Genomic DNA, 21,658 nt, shown 5'->3' on the forward strand with positions numbered 1-21,658 from the left:
TTGATATAAAGTAACGAAGTTATCAGAGTAATAAAAGTAAGATACAATAGTCGTTACTCGCTCTGATACGATTGGTACGAAGTAATCAGAGTAATAAAAGTCCACAAGGAAAAATTTCCTGTAGCTGGCTGTATACCATTAATTACAAGTAAAATTTAATAAAAAATTTTTGGCTTGGTAAAAGGTATATTAGTTTAAAAAGCCCCTATAGGGCTACACACATAGAAGCAAAACGTTTTCGCTCTGTAACAAGAGCATCATCAGTGTTACAAGAACATAGAGAGCCAACCAAAAAGTACAAAGGTCAAAGCCTTTCAAAAACAGACTAAAAGTCTTATATAGATGCCAACATGGCAAAATCCAAAGGATGGATAAAATTCCTATGGCTACGGCCCTAGGGCAACATGTGACTCCCACACGTGATAAGTGGGTCAATAGGTAACATTAGGTCATTATGTTACAAGAGGTGACAGTAATAAAAGTAATCAAAGTAGATACAATAGTCGTTACTCGCTCTGATACGATTGGTACGAAGTAATCAGAGTAATCAAAGTAATGAAAGTAACGATGTGTATTTCTGTATAGTAATCGTTACTTTCGGTATTCGTGAGTAACGAGTACCTTGTAACGAATAGGTACTTCTTCAACATCTCTATTACTAGCACAACCCCACAGATGGATGCCATATGTCCATATAGGCTTTAAAATCTGTTTATAAAAAATAATTTTATTGTAGATTAACTGAGTGGATTGTTTTCCCAATTGCTAATACATTTTTTATATTTGATGTTAAGCTGTTCTCTTTTCTTTTTAGCAAGGGTCTTCCGGCGTAGCCTAGCGTCTAATGTAATATCCAAATATTTTGAGGTATCGGCATTTGGTATCTGAGTAATATTTACATTAACAGGACTATTGTTTTTTCTTTTTTGTAAAATTAATTTGCACTAACTTCATCTCGTTTAATTTGATTTAGTCCAGTTGTTAAGTCAGATAATGACTTTCTTGAAACCCAAACTAGTGTGATGAAATTAGAGCCTTAGGGTCTATAAAAGATTTCAACCGTGTCATCAATAAATTCTGGTATAGCTTAGAAATTGTAGGTAATAATAGTAAGGAAATCGGCCTGTAAGATGATACTGTATTTGGTTGTTTTCCAGGTTTAAGAGTGAATATGACCTCTGACAATTTACATATCTTGGGAATATATCTAAATCTAAACGAGGCATTTATGAGACAAGTCAGCTTGACTATGGATTTTCTAGAGAGGTGTTTTAAAATTTTCCCAGTGATTAAATCAAAAAGAGGTGCTCTTCTAGGATTAATGTTAGCTTTAATTCCGTTGATTACTTCTTTTGAAGTTTAGTGTAATTTAACCTTCTTCCTGTGTAACGTCTTCCCATTCAATTATGTTATCACATTTATTTGGTTGAAATGCTTCCTTGGGATATTCAGCAAATTTATTAGACTTCTCTAAATGCTTTTTATCCAGCTTCCATTTGTATTTCTTAAAGAAGAATTTTGCAAGATTGCTAGTTTTAATTTCTTACTACCTCTCCAGAAAGAATAAATAGTCGTGCTATCATTTGTTAATGTTTTTAGATAGTTACTAATTGATTCTTTTTTATTTTTCTAATTTCTATAATGTATTTATAATTTCAGAAGATCTCTAATTTCCTTTAACTCTGTGGATCAGTTCAGGCGACCAGACGTTCACGCAGCTTGCTGAGTTTGTTTAAAAAAGATTCCGTTCCTTCCTCAAGTTCATGTTGCATAAGTCAACATGTAAATAATTAACAGAAATGTTTCTGGTTGTAAAGAAATCAGTCAAGTCTGGAATTTTGTTGGGATCAGTAGGCTAGTACGTTGGTTTTGCTGTTGAAAGTTTTTCGCATTTTAAATGCTTATCTGCCAGCAAGAATTTCTTCCCTTTGATTGTGATTAACCTAAAACCGCAATATGTGTGCTTGGCATTAAAATTACCATCAATTATAAATCTTTTGCCATGACTATTCAAAAATTCTAGATGATGTCTTTTTTTGACATTATGTTTTTGTAGCGAGTACCCATAATTATAACAGCAACGATAATCAAACAAGTTTGCTTTATGACTTATTGAAATAGTTTGAAATATTTATGTTTTGTAGCATATTACTTGATGATTGCTGATAATTTTTTTATTATGATAGCGCCATCTAAGATTTTCTTTAAACTTCTACCTTTCTTTTGCTACTGTGCATCATTTATAGTAAGCTGGATGACTTTATCCGCAGTGGATACATTTTGGCTGGGCATTTTTAGGATCATCACGTTTTATTAACGTTTAGTTATTTGCTGTAACTGTTTAAAATTTACAGTAACAGCTGAAATCTTCCGTCGATTGTATTTTATTCTTGACGGAAAAGCTAGTTAATAGATATAAGTAGGTCGGTCCATCTTTCATACATTTTTTTGTATGCGGTTCAAAGACAAACTTGAGTTTATTTAGCTGACATCCTAACAAGATTTACCTCTTTTCCTGTTGGTTGTTGACGTTGTCGTCTGCGCTGGCAAGGAGGACAAACAAAATTTAAATCTTAATAAATACTTTCCCTGACACGCACAAAAATTAGCCTGTCTCTAGAGAAACTTACATATTTTTATTTCCGTTTTCGACCGAAATTAATGAGATGGGAAAGCTTACTATAATTTTTTATTTAATAAACAGCAATAAGATGCTTAAGAACATTACAATGTGATCAAACAATATGATCAATGAGCAACTTTTTCTAGCCTAAAGTACTATGGAAAACATAAGACTAAGTACAAACTCACTGGTAGCCCTTGGATTCGGTTAATTTAATATACAAATATTACCCTGTACCATCACTTATACATCACTATACTCTGCTTTTCACTTAACTAACTCGAAGAGTGTCTTCCTCTTAAGTCTTCTAGCCAGATCGGGTGGCTCTCTAGACAGAATGTGTATGCTATCATTTTTGTTAGTTCTCTTAGATAGTTACTCATTTATTCGTTTTTATTTTTGCTAATTTTCATTTTAAGCTGTTGAATAGCATTATTTTGTTTGTCCTTGTAGAGCACTGCCAGATCCTTCTGAGTTTTTTTCTCCACGATAAGCTTTCTAATTTATTTAGGGTAATTATTACCTTTCACTGTGTGGATCAGTTCAGGTGAGTTAGTCTACGTAGCTTTCTGAGTTTCTTTAATCACAGGCCAACAAAAAAAAATTTATAAAACTTTTCTTACAAATTTAAGTGAATCCTATGTATTTTTTGGCGCTTAAAAAGAATCTGAAATTAGATTTTACGAATCACCCATTCTTTTCCCACAATACGACACTGATTTATTATTCAATTCAATTCAATTCAATTTTATTTCCAAAGAAGAATTTTGTACATTGTAATTAACAATAATATTATATTTAATATAATGCACCCACTTCAGTGAAAAAGCACACTAGGCAACTTAATACCTGTATTGTAACCTTAATCCCTGAAGGTGTACAATCCAATTGTACAATTTTAAACAGTAAGTACTTGTGGCTGGTATAATTTACATACTCTATGATTGACAAAATACAATTGAAAGTGAGAGGAGAGAAGACCTAATCGGCATGGCGCAACTATATTTACTAGAAGACAGTTTGGCTAGAAAATTAATTTTTAGAAAATGTTGAATTCAATTGTTTTAGTTAATATCATATTTTTTATGGTTCTTTTAAACTGTTTATAATTTATTATTGTTTTTATATTTTTTGGCAATAAATTAAGTAGAGTTGGACCATAATAAAATAGTGATCGTTTTGTAATTGTCTTGCTGAAAAATGGTACTTTAACCAAAAGTTGTTGAGTTGTCCTTGTATACTTTTGATGTTGATTTATTTTTAACTTACTTGAATTGGAAAATACCCAAATTAATGATTGCTGTATATAAATAGATCGGACACTCATTTGTTTTAGCTCTATATATAAAAGTGATGTGGAAAAAAGTTTACTTTTTTTAAATATTATTTTAAGAAGTGTATTTTGAGCTGTCTGTAAAATATGTAAGGTATTACTAAATGTACCACCCCAAACAACAATACAATATCGTATTATAGATTCAATCCAAGAGGTATATAGGATACTCAAGGTTTTTTTTGAGAGAATGTCTCTTAATAAGTAAAATTTAGGCATTAAGGATCTAATTCTTTTTGCAACGTGTGCCACATGCTCACGCCATCTCAGATGCTGATCAATTATAACTCCTAAATATTTAACAGATTTAGTTTTTTCTAAAGAGGGACATGGACATGCCTGCACACTGTTGCAATCTGAACTATGAATTTTTAAACTAATATTAGTTGGCTGATCAGACATAGTGGGAGAAAAAGTAATAAATTTAGTTTTTTTTATATTCAGACTGAGCAGATTGTGGTTAAGCCATAACTGTATCTTACTTATGCCAGATTCAGCTGTTTTACATACGCGGTCCCATGTTGAATCTTTAAATACTAAGACTGTGTCATCAGCATAGCATAAAATTCGCCCTGAAAACCCATGAATTTCGGTTATACTATTAATGTACAGTATAAATAGAATCGGACCTAGTACTGTTCCTTGGGGTACCCCAACAGTAATCTCTTTAGTTGAGCTAATACAATTACCCATTTTAACTTTTTGTGTTCTTTGAGATAAATAATTACTAATAAGATTTAAAGCTATACCTCTTACCCCATTTTTATATAATTTGTTTAGAAGAATCTCATGTGATATAGTATCAAAAGCTTTAGCGAGATCCAGAAAAATTGCTAGACATTTATTTGATTCTTCTAGACATTGTACTGTTTGATCAACAAGATCGATTATAGCTTTCTCTGTGTTAGCTTTTTTCACAAATCCAAATAGCCTTTCGGTTATAATTTTATATTTATCAAAGAATGTAATTAGTCTCTTTTTGAGAGATTGTTCAAAAATTTTCGAAAAACTATTAATGACTGATATAGGACGGTAATTGTCGACTTGTTTTTGATTACCGGCCTTGAAAACAGGTGTTACAAGTGATTCTTTCCATTGTGTTGGGATTTTTCCTGTTGTATAACAGAGATTAATGATATGAACTAATGGAGAAGCAATGTGCACATGAATATTTTTAACTAATTTCGAAGTAATTCCGTCTGGTCCTGGCGCACTATTATTTTTTAAATTAGATATTAGTAAAATAATTTCATTTATATTTACAGGTTCCAAAAAAATTGATGATTGTAATTCTAAGTCTCTTTCAAAACCCGGTGGTAATGTAGTTTTTGTAATACTATCAGCCATTTTTTGCCCAATACTTGTAAAATAATTGTTAAACATATTTGATTTCTCAATATTATTAGTTATTTGAGTTCGTTGTGTATTAATCAACGGAATATTTTCAAGTTGATTGTTTTGTTTACTTTTGCAACCTGAAATTTCATTTATAATAGACCACATTTTTTTATAGTCACCGTTTGTTTCATTAATTTTAGCTATATAAAAATCATTTTTTGTCTTTTTAATTAGATTATTTAAGTGATTTCGATAAGTTTTATATTCTTTGTCTAGTTCAATAGAGTAGTTTTTTAATAGTTTTCGCTTTAGATTGTCTCTAGTTTTAATAGACACTATTAAACCAGAACTAATCCAGGGTTTAATTTTTTTACATTGTTCTTTATTTTTTCTTTTTATAGTTTTTGTTGAGTTTATGATGAAATTATTTAACTTATTTATAAACTCATCATAAACAATTTGCGTTGTATTACTTGAATATAAGTCATTCCATGATTCACCGGACAATTTTACGTTTAATTGTTTATAATCTATTATCTGGGCGGTATCGTTTAAATTGGACAGCGGTTTATCATTTTCAGTATTAAAATATACAAACGGTGTATAATGATCTGTCATATCAGTAGTAAAAATTACAGGATCAATTCTAAGCGAATTTTGTATTGCGCTATTCTGTCTAATAAATATATGGTCTAACGTAGTACTTGATTTTTTAGTTACTCTTGTAGGTTTATTAATATAAGAAGTATAGCAAAACATATTTAGCATATTTAAATATATAACTGTTTCGGGAGAGTTTTGATTTGGTAAGTCAATATTGATATCACCTAGATGTATTTCAATATCCATCATTTGAATTTACGAGAAATATGATTCTAAATCATTAATATAAGTATCAATTTTACTAGAAGGTGATCGGTATGAAGCTGTTACACCAAATGAATACTTAGAATAAGTAGAATTTAATAAATATGTAACTCTAAGAAATTTGTTATCATTTATTGATATTACTTTAACGTCTGCATTAATTGAATTTTTTATGTAGATGGCAACACCATCACATATATTTTTTTTAGAATCATTATAAAACAGATTATATCCAGGAATATTGTAATTGCTTACCTCAAAAAGATTTCTCGTTTCAGAGAGAACAATTAAATCAAAATATTTTTCCATAGTAGCTACATATATGGTTAATTCATCAAGATGTTTTCTGAGCCCACGAATATTAAAATGAACAATACCCATACCTGATAGATTGTCCGTGTCTCTCTCACCAACAAACTGTTCCATATTACTAATAATATTTGTATCAATTGTTAAATTGTTATCTAGTAGATTAAGGAATTCAATCATAGAATTTGTTTTGATGGCATGCTTAATTACCTCCAGCTCGGCCAACCTATAATGAATTTAGACAAGAAGCCTTAATTATTCATAATATATTATATTGTAACTAAAAACCTAAAACAAATATTACTCTTTACCATAAATTAAATAACTTCTAGTGAACCATCATAACAAACTCAACAACAATTACTACGTAAATACTTTTTCCAGATGAGTAGAGTCTTTTAAACTAATAATTTTATTATCTTTTTGTATGTATATTTTTCCATCCATAGTCCAAACGTTTTTTGCGCCCACTTTTTTTATTGCCTGGTTTAATAATTGCATGTTCGTAGCACTTAGATCTTCTCTAACAACGATGCCGGTACCCTTAAATAATTTTTTTCCTGCATAAATTCTCTTTTTCATTTCATACGTTGTTAACTTGAGGAAAATTCCTCTATCCTTATTCTGTTGTTTTTGTCCAACCCTGTAGCATACTTCAATATAATTAGTTATATCGATATTTGTTTTTGATTTTAAAAGCTTAATAATTTCGTCTTCTACCGTCTCATTTGATTTTTCTTTTAAATTAAAAATTCTGAGATTAAATTTTCTATTTGCTTGATCCAATATATTAATTTTTCCTTTCAAATTATGATTATCCGTTATCATATCCGATAACTCTTGGTTAACCTGCTTTATAGAATTTTGATGTTCACTTTCCATTATTTTTATCTTATCACTTAAGCTGTTTACAGTTTTTTCAAGCTCATTTATCGTTTTATGGTTGCCTCGGTCACATTTGTAGTAATAATTTTTAAAAATGATTCAGATTTGAATGGACTAATTACTGCTGCTTGAACTGCTTTTTCAATTTCTTCTTTCATTTCTATAGTTACAACCATTTTATATAGAAATTAAATTCGATGATTTACAAATGACCAAACTGTAATACTAATATGACTTCAACTGATTTCACTGTTAAATTGTTGGGAGCACGGGCAAAGCACGTCTACTCGCTATCACACATCACTCGATAATTATACATTATAATAATATGAAAAAGACAAAATACCGAATACCTACATTAAAATGATACATTATTAGAATAAAACCTTTTATCTAATTCTTATTTTGTATTAGTATGTATAGGAATGTGCAGGAGCGTCATTTGAAATTTTGATTGGGGGGGCAAACATTATACAATACATTAAACAATACTATAGTAATAAAATTAATGTAGTTTTTGTAAATTTTAGTCATTTTCATGGTCAGGAGGGGGGCAAATGGTCAAATGACGCCCCTGGGTATATGCAATCATTTCAGGACCCAATGTTTTATATTTTCTTTCTCTTTTTTATGTAAAATTTCTGAAGTAGCTTTTTCTCCTATGCGAGGCACTCTGTTGTTTCCCTTGAAGTGACCAACAGTAACCACCCATCAAATTGGTGTTCCAACGTCCCTGGTATCATTTCTCCATCACCTTGATATCCTAGTGGACTCGTTCGCCTTGTTCTTCACTGACATCACCCAGATTTTCAGGGAAAAAGTCAAGACAGTTATGCAAAAGATGGATTTTGAGGCTCATTTGAAATCCCAAATATTAAATCTTATCCTAATATCTTAAAAAGCTTATCTAATAAATTAGCCAATATAAGGTCGTAGTTAGGGTCTTTCACATTACCTAAAAACTTGGTTACAACATTTTTAAATGCAATACAAGCTTCTTTTTTCGTAGTCATCTTGGTTTCAAAGGTAATTATGCAATTTTAAATGTTAAATTGTGAAAGAATAGTGGGTGGTGCAGCATTTTTAATATGCTTTTCGGACACTAAAATACATAAGATAGAGGTAATCTTATCAAAAAAATTTTTTCATCGTTGGCCTGTATTATTGACTCCGTTTTTTCATCAAGTCAATGACCCATGCTTCCTCAATATGTAAATAATTAACAGAAATATTCCTAGTTAGTTATACTTCATTCCACGAATATACGACCCTCTTGGATTATCGCGACAACGAATATTTTACTGTGCAAAATATGAAGAACGAAAGTAAATTGCAAATTATATTGTTGTTTATTGGAGTAATTATTAGAGCAAAATACTTTGGTACTTCTTATGTTGCACAGTAAAATATTCGTTGTCGCGTTAATCCAAAACAGTCGTATATTCGTGGAATACACCATATAAAGAAATCAATCAGGTCTGGAATTTTGTTGGGATTAGTAGGCCAATACGTCAGTTTACCTATTGAAAGTGTTGCGCATTTTATTTGCTTAATTGCTTGCAAGCGTTTTTCCCCTGGGTTGTGATTAACCTAGAACCCCAATGGGTGTGTTTGGCATTAAAATTACCACCAATTATAAATCTTTTGCTACCTCTATTCAAAAATTCTAGATGATGATCTTTTTTTGAGGTTGTTTTGATGTAGACAGCAGTAACGATAAGCTCAAAAGATTTTGTTTCAACACTTACTGAAGTAGTTTGAAACATTTCTGTTTCGTAACATATTTCTTGATGATGTCTGAAAGTTTGATAATAATGTAGGTTTAATTTGCAAAGTGTGTTCTAGAAATGAGACAAATATCCATGACAAGTCTACAATTTGTGTCCATTTGAATTTCATTCCATTATCCTCAGATTAGCTGGCAATACAGTTCTTAGGAATAGCTTCTTTTGTGCTACATTATTTGTATCTAATAATGCGCTCTTCAATTTTGATCAATGTCTCCAGTATTTTTTGGAGAGGGTTTTCAATGTTAAAGCTATGTTTTGGTTAGTACATACTTTTAATTTCTAGTTTACCTGTTTGGATGTTGGTTTCTGTTGTTGCATTCTTAGCGGCTCTTTAGGTATTGTGATTTTCTTATTTCGATTGTCTTTTAACTTCTCCAGTTCTTTTGTTACCATGCTCGCTCTGTCGTTAGATGGATGACTTTCCCCACAGTGGACACATTTTTAAGGGGAATTTTTAAGTTTATCACGTTTTATTAACACGTGGTTATTACGTTTTATTAATAGTGATTCTGCTGTAACCGTTCAAAATTTACAGTAACTGCTAGCCTAAATTAGATAGAGAAACTGTTTAATAAATATAAGTAGGTCGGTCTATATTTCATACACTTTTTTCCTATGCGGTTCAAAGACATGCTTGCTTATGTTTATTTAGACGACAGCCTAACAAGATTTACCTCTTTTCCTCTTAGTTGTTGACGTTGTCGTCTGCTCTGGCAAGGAGGACAAACAAAATTTAAATCTTAATAAATATTTTCCCTGACACGCACACAAATTGGCCTGTCTCTAGAGAAATTTACTTATTTTTATTTCCGTTTTCGACCTTTACTTTCGACCGGAATTAACGAGTCTTTTGGGTACATAATCTATTGATTTATGTTCAAGTTCGAGATGGGGAAACTCGCTATAACAAATGAAATTTATTTGTTTGCCGTTTGCGTTGATTTTATTTGAAAATATGCCCGTTGCCGTCGAAACAAATCTTATAATTTTTGATTAATAGATTTGCGGTATCGGTCCTATAGCTATACCTTTTTATTTACGGAAAAGAAATATGCCAAAAAAGTGAAATTTATTTACAGTTTTTGCATTCCGATAAAGGCACCTTTAAATAACGATGCTGCTATGTACTGTAGTAACTAACTTTGTGGTGTTTGGCAGAGCTTGTAAAAAGGGATGAAGAATTTGAATAGGTATCGCAAACAAAACCTGAAAATGATTGCACGTTATCTTTTGCTGCTGATATATGTTACAAACTCACGTCCTGTCTATACACCAGTCTATATCTGGGAAAAAATCACTTATTTTACGTAAAAATCTTATACAGATATTTGAAGATTCTAAAAAGTAGGTATAGGAAGGGTAGCTGATAAACAATATGTGAAGACGCAGAGATTATTTTGCTTTATTTTGAATTTATTCTGTTTATTTTAGGGTCTCAAAATTGATATTCTCAGCAAATTTCAGCTTGCTCATGTGATTTTTAGATGTCAAATCTCTCTAATTGACCTAATAATACCCTGGTAAATGTATTATATTTCTGCAACATTTTAAAATGTTTTTAATTCGTAGAACAAATCAAATATACAGTTCTCTACAAATACTTTCTCATGACTTTTGATGTAAAATATTTAGGGAAGCATGAGTTCAACAATTTAGAATGTGAATTTAGTGTTTAATGTGTTTTGGCTTAAACGTCATTTTTAGTAAGCAAATAAGATAGATATGCACGTTTGGGTTAGAAAAAAGTAACAATTCATTTTTTCAGGTTTTTGCGGATACGGCGTTTTTGCTAAGCACGGCAGCATTATCTCTCAAATATTATATTACACACATTTTTATTGCTGAAATGTTTATCTGATAATTAACTATGTATTTTGATGGGAAATAAGCCACAATTAAATTGAAAAATAATTTTATTAACATTTCGACGCCCAAAATGGGGTGTCGTTTTCAAAATACAAAATACTGAAAATCAAAATGTTTATCTGATGAAAATCGGTCCGGGTTAGCCGGACTTCCGTGTTATCGGGGGCCGACTTATCGGGGTTCCACTGTAACTCGAAAACGATAAACTTAACAGAAAAATTATACCTTTTTCCAGACCTTTTTTCCAGTCCAGAATGGCCCAAGAAACCTAAAAAAACTTGTCCTGGCCAAAAATATTAATTTTTGCAATTTCATTAAAAAAATTGTTAAAAAACTTGGACCACTTTTCACGTGGGCGACTTCTTGAACCTTATTCTGTGATGTCTCACGAATGTGATTATGCAAAAAAATCTCATGGGAATATTTTTCCCAACGAACCCGCCGTTTCCGCCTTGTCTAGTTAAGCTTAATACGGTTTTAAAAATAATTATATGTTTTGTAAAAACAGCAGTTTTCATGAATACGGTTATATGTGAATGTTACGTTGTTTTTGAAAAGTAATAATTTATTATGGTCTTGTTTTTTAAGAAATTTTATTTTAAAATTCGACTATTCCATCTTGTTGAGTTGCATAAAATCACAAAATAAAACCCAAACAGCCATTTTTTATCCAGTAGTATATTTCTTCAAAGCTTTAAATCCGCTCGAGTAATAAATCTATTATCCCGAAAATTTCGGGACCTTTTTGCGCAATACTTCCCTTGTAATCTTACTGACGGTAATGGATTTAAAAAATCTTAATCAAAACATATGAATAACAAATGCGCCCTCTGGCGTCGAGATAACATATAAATAACGAGTTTATACATGGTTTTTGGACAAAACGGCGAAAATAAGCCCTGCAGGAAATTAAAAAGGCTAATAAATATTCATGGGGCTGTCAGGTGTTGATGTAAATATAATTCAATTACGTTATAATATGATTGATAGGTTATATATCATATCCCCTTTTGGAGAGAGTTCAGTTCGTCAGGAGAGGCTTGCAAAAAGGTGAACGTTGTAATTAAACCCTTTTTTTTTGTTTTTGCAAAAACATATTTATGACAGACTATAATATGGGCAATGTGTGTTCTGTTCATTAAACATTTATTAACTTCTATATTAAATGAGACAAATATTCAACAAGTGGAGAATGTCGATACCGATACAATACCAAAACACTGTGCTTTTAAAACTAATGTGTATTATTGATGGATGTTGACTGAAATATATACAGGATGATCAACTGTTTTTTTTTTCATTTAGTAAAACTCTGAAGGAATGCAATAACATACCATAACGAATGGGAAAAATACTTGACGAAACTATTTAAAGGAAAGGAAAATAATAATTAAAACAATAACCTACCTGAATTAAGACACGAAATAGAAATCAGTTTTCAGGAAGTAGAGATAACCATAAATTCATTTAAAAATAGAAAGTCACCAGGACCAGACGGAATAACCAACGAGCTTCTAAAATACGGAGGAGAAAGTATAACCCAAGAGATGACAAAACCTATACAAAAACTAATATTGCACTGCAAGATACCAGACGCATGGAGAAAGAGCATAATGATACCAATGTTTAAGAAAGGAGACAAAGGTGCACCAACACCAACAATTATAGAGGTATAAATCTACTGAACACCGCACTTAAGCTAACCACAAAAGTCCTAACCAACAAAATCAATAAACTAACAACTTTATCAGATGAACAACAAGGATTCAGATCCGGAATATCCTGCATAGACGCCGTATTTGTACTGAAACAAATCACAGAAAAGGCCATTGAGTACAATAAACCAGCATATCTATATTTTATAGACCTGACAAAGGCTTTCGATCGCATCCAAGTCGAAGACGTCTTACATTTACTGTATAGAAGAACCATCTATATATCTCTCTAATCAGCCCTAAACATCCATCCTTGGATACATGCCTCCTCTTCCTTCTTCCATGCCTCTCTATCTTGGGCAATTTGCATCCAATTTGACCCAGTGTGTTTCTTCAGGTCATCCGACCATTGCATCTGTGGCCTTCCCCTTTTTCGTTTGTGGTTCCACGTTCTCCAATGTATAATCATCTTAGTCCAACTTTCATCCTTTTGCCGTAGAGTGTGTCCGGCGAACTTCCATTTAAGATTTGCTACTTGGGTAGAGACATCTTTCATTTTGGTTTTGTTGCGGATCCACTCGTTTCTTTTTCTGTCTGATAGTTTAATGTTCAGCATTTGTCTTTCCGTGGATCTTTCTGTATTTGCTATTTTTTCCATATTTTGAAGAAACATACCAATCAATATTATACATATCATCGAAAACATCTACTTTCATAATCGAATACAGGCAAAGATAAATGGAAAACTAACGCAGTTTATACCAGACAGGGTGATTCGTTAAGCCCACTGCTCTTTAATATAATAATGGACGAAATAATAGAAGCAGTACGTAAAGGTCATGGTTACGGAATGGGGAACAAAAAAATCCAAATGTTATGTTATGCAGACGACGCACGCCGCATTAATCGCCGAGACAGAAGACGATCTCCAAAGATTAACAACACACATCTTCAATACAACAGCCAAGAAATACAATATGATAATATCAGCAGAAAACAAAAACAAATGTATTACAACATCTAAATACCCACTACGATGTAAAATCGAAATTGATGGGAAAATATTAAAGCAGAAAGCAATGTTTAGATATCTGGGAATAGATATAACCAGTTACGGAGATGTTGAAGAGGAAGTACGACAACAAAGCTTAAAATCAAGTAAAGCGGCGGGATCTCTTAATGACACAATCTGAAAGAACAAACACCTAAGACAAGACACAAAAGCAGGAATCTATAGAGCAGCAATTAGACCTATATTGACATACACGGCGGAGATAAAACCTGACACATCTAAAACGAGACTACTACTAGAAACAACAGAGATGAAAATACTCCGACGAATATCAGGGAAAAGTCTGTTGGATAGGGAGAGAAGCGAAAATATAAGTAGATCATGCAATATATGTAGAAGACATAAATGGATGGGTGACAAAACGGAAATAGGAGTGGAACGAACACATTAGTAGAATAGCAGAGGATAGGATAGTACGAATAGCACGAGATAAGTCACCAAAAGGACGAAGAAGTATTGGCAGACCAAGAAAAAGATGGTGCGATAATCAATAATATTGAAGAAGAAACAGGCCTTAAAGCCTACATAAGAAGAAGGAAGAAGAAAAAGAAGCAGAAGAAGTAAAACTCCAGCACGAATCTTATGATATTTCTTATCTGATCGGAGGCGGATAAAAACTAGAGCGCAAAATATACGACCTAATAATAAGGATTTGGGAAGAAGAAAGAATGCTCGAAGAATGGAAAACAGGATGGATATTTCCTATTCTAAAGAAAGGTGAGAGTAAATAGAGGCAACACATATAATTACAGTCAATTGAGAAGTGTTACAAACATAATATTGTCGGTCTAATGAGCAAATTGCCTAAGTCCATTTTTTCCGAAAATTGTTTTTTGGTGTCATCTAGTAGTAGACGGTAAAAGCTACCGTCTGACAATTCCCACAAGCGCCATTATTTTTTTATTTCGCGCCAATTTTGCTAAACGAATTTTGCTGAAGTCCAAAGGTTCTTTCCCATTCAGACGAATATTGCCTATGTCAGCGTTTCTGAAGTTCTTTTGATTGAAAAGGTTAGAAAATGTAAGTAAATAAATATATTTTGACTATTATTATTAATATGGATATAGTATATAAGCAGAAAGTTTGTTTAAATATTTTGTTTAACTAATTTTGGTTAATTATGTATTGCATGGAGTTAGGCAATTTTCTCTTTTTTACTTTTGTTCAAAAGTTTTTTGTCTCTCCTGTAAAATTTTCAATTTGTGACAGACAATTTGCTCATTAGACTGACAATATCGACTTACTCATCCTCTTTATAGATGTAAAGCAAGCACTTGACAGCCTAACAAGACCCGACCTAATAGGAGACATAAAAAACATAGATACCCAAATGAAACTTATAAAGCTTACGAAAATGACAATGGAAGGATCGACGGCAGCAATAATAACAAATGACGGAATCACCAAAAATATAGAAGTGGCAGCTGGAGGACGACAGAGTGATTCTCTATCAGCGTCACTATTTAATGTGGCTATAGAGTGAGCAGTAAGAGCTACAGAAATAAAAGGTATATTATAACATCGACGTCGCAACTTGTGGCCTATGCTGCCGACATAGAATTGACTAGCAAAAACCTAGAGTTTAAAGGAAGGATTTGCGAAGTTGTGCAAGGAAGAATCGAAATGAGGTTGAGAAATAAATGAAAACAAAACAAAAATACCTAATATTCTCAAGAGAAAATACAGTTAATGTGAAAAGTTTAAATATTTGTGAATATGAGTTTGAAAAAGTAAAACACTTTTAATATAATAATTTATTAATTTCGGGAACAGTTTGTTGTAGGTACCTAATGAATTGCAGTACCTATATAAAATTATACATATTTTATAACTTATCCCATCTTCCAAAAATATTTGAATCAGCATATATAATTTCATTTTCTTATTTTATTTGATTAAAGAATGATGGATAATTTTTAATGAACTTGTCTAATAGATATTTTGAAAGTTCTTTGGTGTAACTTTTAAATTTCGAATCGTCAAAGAGGTAAATGACTTATGACAGTGAGTAAATAAAGCGGGGGTGTAATAGTTTTAACTTTTGCCCGGAGACCATACAATTCACCGGACATCAAGGCAGCGCCGTCATAAGTTTGCCTTACCAATTTATTTTTGATATGAAAAAATTTTAATCTGTCCTTTAACCACCAAAAATATATTCTGTCTTATGGCTTCTACTCACGTCTGAAAACCTAAAAACCTCTCATAAATATTAGACGTAACGCGTATCGAAGAACAATTGATAATTGTGAATGACATGTTACCTCTATCAGTAGTTTCGTCTACTTCTACCGAACAGGATCAAAATGTAACTACTAATTGAAGCGTTTATTGTATAAAGGGTATAAGTCCACTATACTTACTTTTGAGAAAAACGAAAAAAACTATTTAGTTTAGAAACTTGATGACCTATCAAATTTTGTTCTACAGATGAAATGTAGAAGGAGACTAGTAGAGTGATATGTGATACAGCAAACTTGGTTTTGAAAACGATTAAAGTCAAAAAGTCGTTTTTAAAGGCTGGGACTTGATTCCTTTATACAATCAATGAATAAAAGACGAAATAGTGCTGCTTCTCTACAGTTAAATTATTAATTTATTTATAAGAAAAGGTTTATAATTACAAACAAGACGTAAAATACATCGTAAGTCTAACTAATGTAAGCTAACCGAAGTAATAAAATAAACGACAAAGTGCCACAAACGATGGTGGCGCCGCAAGAATTATTGTATAAAGGTAATCAGTCCCGGACTAGTTCCCTTTATACGCTCAACAAAAATTTTATTGTGCGATATTTCGCGTACGGTGAGAGATACAAATTTCCTTTGACTCATCGATCCGTCGACATTGGTTTAACAAAATGTATATCTCACTTTAATTTCGTACGGAAGTGGATTTATTCCCTTTATACAATAAGCAATTCAATTGATTCGTTCATTCTGTGCTGTTTTAGATACGCCGCTAAACCTCTTCGATACAGAAAGTAAATTAGAAAATTCCAGATCGAATTTGTTAAACAATTTTATTTCTCTATAATTAACTTGATTTAAAAAATTCTTCTATTCATCCTGTCCCCTAAATAAACAGTAATTAAACGACGTAAAACTACTTATTTCATAGTTTCATCCCAGGCGCGCTAGCAAGGTAAGTAGCTAGGTACGTGTCTTGCTGTCGTTTGCAGATCACCGATCGGCAGATTGGTATCTGCCTGACTTGCCATTCAAATGAATACGGGGAATGTATAATTGGTTGCCTATCGGCTAATATTTCATAGCTTCTTATTAGAAGCAAATCGTCAATCTGGGGACGACTTGCCGAAGCGGGCCTATCGCAATCTGGTGCATGGCTATAGGGCTTTTCATTCACAGTAATTTTTTTCGAGCTTCTGTCATGTGTCACATAATATTAATATATCTACGTCATACGTTATAGGTATATTACAATGATACAAACTAAAGACGTATGACGTAGATATATTAATATTATGTGACACATGACAGAAGCTCGAAACAAATGACAATCGATGAAAAGCCCTATAGGATCATGAATTTGAAAAGTCTCTTACGCACTTAACGTATCGGATCGATCGAATTCTTTTAAAAACAATGAATAAAATTTAGTCTGTATTATCTCACAGATATCTTTTTATTTCACAGAAACGAATATCATCAACTCTAATTAAATTAAATATTTAAAAAAATCTATAATGTGTCCATAAATGTGTGGGTCGGCACTGCCGACCCTGACTAGCCGCCAGTGATCAGAAGAGCCCAAATAGGGCGGCCATCATTCTGCTGGGAGTGTAGATGCCATGATGATAATGATGATAGGTTATATCATATCCCCTTTTGGAAAGAGTTCAGTTCGTCAGAAGAGGCTTGCAAATAGGCGAACGCTGTAAATAATCCCTTTTTGATCCCTGAGAAAACATACTTATAACAGAATATAATATGGCCAATGCGTGTTCCGTTCATTAAACATTTATTAACTTCTATTATTAAACGAGACAAATATTCAATAATGCCAAAACACTGCGATTTAAAGACTAATGTCTAGTGTTGATGAATGTTGAGTGGAATATTAAACACGGTAATCAACTTTTGTGACAGAGTCCGTTATATCTGCTATTATAGAAGATACCAATATGGCAACTCTGTAATTTAAGCTCCAAATGAATTCTACATCCCTTCTCCGGTTTGCGCGCAGCTCGCGTCTATTCCTATACCGGTCGGAGTGTACACAAGATTGAAACTTATGGAGTTTAGTTAAAAAATTTTGTTCGACTGGAATTTTTGACTCACACATTTTTACTCAACTATAAATATTTTATGCGTATAAGATTTATGCGTACATAGGCGAGACTTTATGCCCGGGCTATTTTTTAAGTACAAAATTTCTAAAATAGTAAGACACAAATACATAATAGTTTTCGAACTTCTGTAACACACAACTTTAGTTTGCCTCTATACTAAGATTCTCCGAGAAATACTGAGTATTTCGGAATAAAAACGATTAATTATGAAATTTATTCCAAGTAAGTTTCAGACATACCAAGTTAATAGGTTTTGCTAATCAAATTACTTAGCCCTAATGAAATCCATTGAAGTGATGCGACGTTAATTATAAATAAACAAAACAGAGCCAACTTAAATTAATTATTGGATAGACAGAGATATACGAAGGGGATAATGATCGAGAGTCTCACACTTTGATGAACAGCCAGTGCGCAGATGAGATATTAAAGACAAGACATATCGGTTTGACAATCCCTAATTTAATATACGAGTAGATATTTATATAATATATACATATTTATACAGAGAGGTCCAAAATTATGGAATAAATTCATTTTTTTGAGAATAGGCCACTGTGAAGAAAAATCGCGAGCCACGTCAATTTTTATTTTTCAATTATGATTTTTTGACATATATATCATACTAATGACGTCATTGGCTGCCGATCAAGCGCCAACGCGTGATATGGTTACTTTAGTCAGGTGTCGTTCAACAGAATCGCTCCTAGCCGAGGTCTATTATCTTAGATAAGCAGTGAATGGTTTAAATAAGAATAGGGGTCATGTGTTAGCTCATTTGAAAGGTTATTCAATTCCCTATTCAGTAATATAAATATTAACCTAATTATTTATAGAGGGTGTCCAAAATAATTTGTGTTCAATTAAATTATTTGACCCAAAAAGAAGAGTGTACACAATTTATTTAATACAAAATACATTTTACTGCTGCCAAAAAAAATGTTTTTTTTTTGACAAATAAATATGGCTTTTCGCTTAAATTCAATATGTAAGCTGCTACCCGCATGCCTCTTGGAAATTTAAACATTTAGTTTAAACGAAAAGCAATGTTTATTTGTCAAATAATTTTTTTTCTATTTTCTGACAGCAATAGAATATATTTTGAATTAAATGAATAATTTAAATTATTAAATATTTAAATTATTAAATATTTAAATTATTAAATAATTTAAATTATTAAATACGTTCTTCACCCTATAAAAATAATTATGTAATGTTCATATTACTGACTAGAAAATTGAATAACCTTTCAAATGAGCTAGCACATGACCCGTACTCTTATTTAAAAAAAAGAATGTGTGTGTACTTTGTACGCACCTAAGAAGTTATACTTCTATTATATAATTTCAACGAAATAAATATACTTAACAGTTACAATACAAAAAATTAACAATAATTACCAAAAATTAACCAAAACTTAACAATGCCAAAAATTAAAAAAAAAAAAAGAATATGAATCGTCCGGGATTTGAACCCGCCATCTCGCGATCTCTCGATCTCTGGTCCAATGCCCTACCAACCAGGCTATCAAGGCGCCTGTTATTGAAGTTTCGCATATACATAATTACACATCACGGTGACAAGTGAAATATAAAAATTGATATTTTATTATTTTACGCCCAAGGAAGACAAATCCAAAGACACAAAAATTATAATAAATAATATATATAATAAATTTCTACGGCTGTCGCCGCCTCTCCATACCCAGCTTCCAACATTTACTAAAAAACACTAATATATTATTTTAATGGCTTATTTGCGCTGATACATAATTTGAAAGATTAGCAAGGAACAACAAACTATTGAACATAAAGAAAAATAAAATATTAATCACCTAATAGGTAGATCTTGGCCTCCATAGAAATAAGTTGCTTTAAACTGCAGTTAAATATATCGCAGTAAATACTTAAGGCATTATAATAGCTGCACATGATGAATAGCAATTCAACATAAGGTTAGTTCTAGCTTGTGTATTTCTGAATGTAATCGAATTTCTTACTGTATAAGACGGATAAGATTATAATAAATTTACAATAAAATGTTTTAATAATACTCATCTTACTCCTGAGGAAGACAAATCCAAAGACACAAAAATTATAATAAATATATTTACTAAAAACACTAATATATTCTTTTCACACCCCTTCTTGCACTGATATATTTATACATAACTAGAAATATTTAGCAACTAAACGCCATACTGTCTGTGTGCGCATGCGCGCAGTGTTATGACATTTTACTCTCAATCGCCCCTAAAGAAGTATAACTTCAAAAATCATTGAGAAAAGTTATTGAGAAAAAATGTAGCCAATGATATTGGAGGCTTGGATGATATTCCAAATCCTCCAAAGTAATTACTAAGTACATGGTAAAGCAAAACGTTGTCAAAGGATAACTTTTGCACATTTTGTATAGTGCAGAGGACAGAAAACCATCGTAGTAGATGGCACCTTTGTTCGATAACCACTTGAGTGGGAAACAATTACAAGGCATTCTAAAGAAAATGTTCAGCCCGAGTGTCTGATGAGATATAGATGCCGAAATAACATTAAAACACTTTGTTGATTATCGACTTAAACACGGTTGGTTGACGAATTGTGCTCGGCTAGTTGACCAGAACCGACCCCAAAGTGGAATGATGATTACTGTTGTTTAGTACGACTTATTTCACTATAAAATACCCTTTTCGGCATATTTATCTTTTACAAAGGGCACATTGATTGCAGTTATTTAATTTTTAAATTCGCATATTCTGTAAATTATCTCGAGCGCCAAAACTTTTTTCAATCGATCGTTAGGAGTGTTTTGTAAAAACTCTTCTACATATTCAAATCAGTTTAGTTCGAGGATATTGCAAGTTTTCAACACTGACAATAAGTTAATAAAAATGTTGGAGAAGTAGAAAGTTTTTCAAGAGATATAACTTACAAATTGTAATTATATTCATTTCTGCGCGAAACTTTAAAATAAATGAAATATCAAACTTTTCACTAAGTCGTGGTGAAGAATCACAAACAGTTTATGCCAGGGTTATAGTTTGGAGATTTATTTAGCATTTTGTTAGTATGTAGAAAATAGTTCCTTAATATTTTTTTACAATAATTTTTTTTTATTTTATAGAACCATAATCAAATCAAACACTTTATTCTTCTTCTTTACGTGGCATCTCCACGACGAAGGTTGGAAATTACCATTGCTATTCTAACTTTTGACACTACAGCCCGAAACGGTTCAGTTGAGCTGCATCCAAACCATTCGCTGAGATTTCTCAGTAAACTAATAAAGCACTTACTTAATTTATCCAATTTTCTTATACAACAATAATGGGCTCAGACTGTCGCCTTGATTGATATTCTGAAAAGCCCGCTTCTCATTTTTTGTTGTTTTATAAAGAAGATTATACAGAAAGCTAGAATATGATATGGATGATACCCAATTTGGGTTCCGCAAAGGACTTGGAACACTGCCACCGTTTTTTGTGACTACGCCAAAGCTTTTGATTGTGTAAATCACAACATTTTGATAAAAAAACTAAATTTCTACGGAATTCGAGGCATTTCTTCAGATTGGTTCCAATCTTACTTGGATGATAGGAAACAACTGGTTA

This window comes from Diabrotica virgifera, chromosome 3 (genome assembly GCF_917563875.1).
Source record: "Diabrotica virgifera virgifera chromosome 3, PGI_DIABVI_V3a".
Taxonomy (NCBI): Eukaryota; Metazoa; Arthropoda; class Insecta; order Coleoptera; family Chrysomelidae; genus Diabrotica; species Diabrotica virgifera.